The following is a 4,185-nucleotide window of genomic DNA, read 5'->3' on the forward strand; positions in this document are numbered from 1 at the left end:
CAAGTCACCGTGGGGTCGGAAAAAAACCATTTCCTTTCGGGCGTTTCAAAATAAAACAAATTGTGGGCGAATTTCCACTGCGTCATTTTATTGTAAAGAAAAAAGCACGTAAAGTGGGTTTTACCTTCATGTCTGTCACTAACGAACTTGACAAAGAAGAAGAGATGAAGATCTCATGTGATGGATAAACATAAAGAGAAATGAGGAAAGAAGATAGAGAATAAATGAGCACAAGTATAAGGTAAATTCATTTTAAGCTTCTTTGCGCCTCTCTCCACTTCAAGAGAAATATTTGGCTTTACTCCACTACAAAGCTTAAGATATTGGTTTTATACACATCAATAAACAGTATATAATGCATTAATACAGTATATTATGGCTCAAATGATCGGCACCTTAACAATCTGCAATCTTAAAGTGCTTTGTAGACCTTTGAGGTAAGTACCATAACTACTAAACACTTTGGGTACAGTATTGGCTGTTGTACTTGGATAAGTTTTTCCTATGAGATTACTAACATTTAAAATGTGGTTTAGATGTTTTTTTCCAAAGTGATGAGTAGTAGTTTTTCATTCAAGTTATTAAAAAGCTTTCAGTAACTGAAAGACACACTCCTACTCTTGTGTCCCGGTCACTTAGCCTGCATAGTCAAAGCCTTGACTAATGCCAGAGGGCTTTCCTCTTTGAATATCAGTGTGACCTACAGCCACTGAGGAGGCCCAGCTGCAGTCATTTCTCAGCCCAAGCTTAAATCCAGTTATGCAATCCTTTTCTTTTCCAGACCACACACATTCACATGCACTCCCACAAGGTGTAACTGCCCACCTAAGGGCCAGTCTCACAAACCACAGGAGTAACCCAGCATTTTGAAATATTTGCTCGTTACTCTGATTTAGCCTTTTTCCCCTGCCCAGAATCAAGTCTGACTCTTGAAGGATGTTATGGAACAAGCAAGAATATGGGCATAAAGCGAGCGAGAGAGAGTGAGAGTTGGGCAGAGCAACGTGTGTTGCCAATGACCTCAGAAAAGCTGAGTATTAATAGCCACGGGGACAGCAGCCATCCCAGTGCTATTTCTGGTTATGGCATCACACTGTGTGTGTGAGATGAATGTGAAACTGTAAAAGTGTGTGGCTTAACAATGTGTCTGCATGCGGCGATCATAAAAGCATATTGCAAGATGTCTCATGAGTTTAAAACTACACTGTCAGCAAAATGTAGCGTAAATAACTCATTCTTGTCTTTTTGGCTAACCACAATTGTCTGCTGCAGTTGTTACAGCACACAGCACACCAGTAATGGCCATTGCTGGGCAACACAGGAAAGACAACTTCATAGACACTTGATTCTTGAGATTTTAAGCCTGTGGAGGCCAAATTACTGGCTATTTCTTAGTACTCCACAATGTTAGCGTCATTTGTTATTGTAATTCACTGATGCCACACTTTTAGCTTTAGTTTCTCTGTTTACTCTCTGATATTCACATGCAGAATTTGCTGACATTTAGAGAAATGTATCTCCTTTATTATCTGTAAAACATTTTGTCTACCACTGACTGTAACTCTGCTGCTTTGTAGGCATTAATTAGCCCAGTTTAGTTGCGTAGAGTAGCTAATGGTTGCTGGTGTCAGGGGAATGTTGCAATTGGTATCATTTTTAACATGATGAAATGCAAAAACTCCATTAATATTTCAAGAATGGCTTTTTAAATTATTTCTTAGTGGACTGATTGTCTTTATACTGTCTTTATACTCACCTGCAGTCACTTTATGTACACCTGTTCCGCAGGTTGTGAACAAAATGATCTAATAAGCCATCATGTGACAGAAACTCAGTGTGTTTAGGCATATAGGCATGATCAAGTGGAGTTCAAGCTGAACATCAGAATGAGGAAACAAGGTGATTTAAATGACTTTGAATGTGGCATGATTGTTGGTGCCAGCTAATCTGAACATTTAAGAAAATGTTTTCCCCACATAAATGTCTCTAAGGTTTGCAAAGCATGGTCTGTAAAACAGGAAATATCCAGCCAACGGCAGGTCTCTGAGTGAATGTCAGAGGTCAAAGGAGAGTGGCCAGACTGAGGCTGCATCTGAGGCTTCACACAGTGTCAGCAAAATTGGACAAAAGAAGTTTGGAAAAACATTTAGATCATGGGATGGATCAGAATCTGGTCTAAACATCATGAAAGCATGGATCCATCTGTCTTGGTCAAACACTGGGTTGTTTGGTGTTTATCAGTCTCATCAGTCACTGTTTAAACGTAGCTGTTTCTGCTCCACCAGATTATCAGCCTCCTCATCAGGTTGTTTTGCAACACCTTTGTTAACTTACCCTCTCAGTGTGTTAGTGCTCTTTCGCCACATTTCTAGTTCCTCCTGGCTACATATGTATGCATAATTTTCTCAGGGATTAATAAAAGTCTGATTCTGGCTAAATAAGTGGTCTTCACATGTGCAGAACGAAACTGTTTCCTTTCTGCTGGTCAACTTCTACTGTAAAACTGTTTTGGAGCTCTCACCTCATTTCACCACATGCCTGCTCTCCTCTATCAATGTCCACCTCTCCTGGAAAAGAACCAATGGGCCAACTCCCCAGGGTCCCCTCAGCGGTACCCCTCAGTTACAGATTCCCTCTGAGTGGTACTATTGGTCTGACCAGCCCTTGGTACCATCCTGCCTGACATCAATGGTTCAGGGTGCTTTTGATAACTTAGTGGTGTGGGGGATAGTTCCTTGGCACACTTTGGCATCCTTAGTACCAACTGAGCACAATTTAAACACCACACCCTTCCTGACTATTGTTGCTGACAATGCCATGCCCCTTTATGACCATGGTGTATCCATCTTCTGATGACTGCTTCCAGCTGGACAATGCTCCATGTCACAAAACTCAAGTCATCTCAAACTGATTTGTATAGCATGACAAAGAGTTCACTGTGCTCAGAGTCCCTCCACTGTCACCAGATCTAAATCCAATAAAGTACTGTTAGGGTGTGGGATGTGGTGGCACAAATCTGCAGCATCTGCATGATGATGTCATGGTAATATGTACCAAAATCTCTCAGGAATGTGTCTTTAAAGCAGTTGTGATTGAGCGGGCACTGAGTGTACTTTGTTTACCATAAAGAACCAACATAATTTGGCAAAAATTTGGCAAACCGTCTTCTGTAATTCAAACTCTTATAGAAGTTCTGTGGGTGTTGTTTATGCTGTCAGAAGAAACAGGAAAGACTAGGGTGAGATACACAGACTAAACTCGATATGCTAAATTAACAGTGGTATCACGAGGAAGGGTGTTGTTATCAGTACGTTAAACACAACAAGTTATAGTTATAGTTTTTTCAAGTACTTATATGAAGTCTTGATTAAGTACAGGGTACATAAAATATGCATCTCAGTTTGATCCTTAAGCCTCCAAAGGCATCCGTGGTTACATTTTAACCAATCAAAAGCCTTTATCAGAGACCTGATGGAGCACATTCACATGCGGCATTGATAGGCACACATCAAACACGTGTACACATGGAGGGAGTTAGGCTCTCACTCTTTTTCTCTGTCTTTCTCTCTCTGCCACAAACACACACACTCAGGGGACTGGAACCCCATAATTACCGAGCAGCAGAGCCCACTAACCACTGGCTGGCCCCGGACTGATCATGTGATGGTGCGATCACTGGGGCCCAGCACGGAGAAACATTTTCCCAGGGTCAGTTTTACAGTTTCCCTCCTGGTCATTGAGGTTGTGAAGGGGTTATTAAGCTGATCCATAGACTGCACTTAAGAGAAATATCATTCCAGAGCTGTGCAGTAATACAGAATGTGGCATGTGTCTCTTCATGGCTTCTCCAGGAGCACAAGTTTATTTTTGTTTTATTTCCCCTGTCCACACAGATCTTTGATTGTACAGCACTTGTCTGGACACAAAATTGCTGTGTTGGCTGATGAAATTATAATCTTGTTCTTTATGTCTGTTTTCTCTTTTTTTTATCCTGAAGAGGAAGACAAAAAAAGAGAACTGCCAGCTGCTCCCCACAGTAATGAGAGTAGATGAAACAAGTTTTATGTATTGAGCATTATTAACTGATTTGGACTTCTGATGGTGATTATGCTGCTGTTTAAACTAATTACCTAGTATATTCCCAAGCAGGTAACTTTTGTTATCAGAATATTTTTTGCATCATCA

Source organism: Astatotilapia calliptera, chromosome 14 (assembly GCF_900246225.1).
Source record: "Astatotilapia calliptera chromosome 14, fAstCal1.2, whole genome shotgun sequence".
Classification (NCBI taxonomy): domain Eukaryota; kingdom Metazoa; phylum Chordata; class Actinopteri; order Cichliformes; family Cichlidae; genus Astatotilapia; species Astatotilapia calliptera.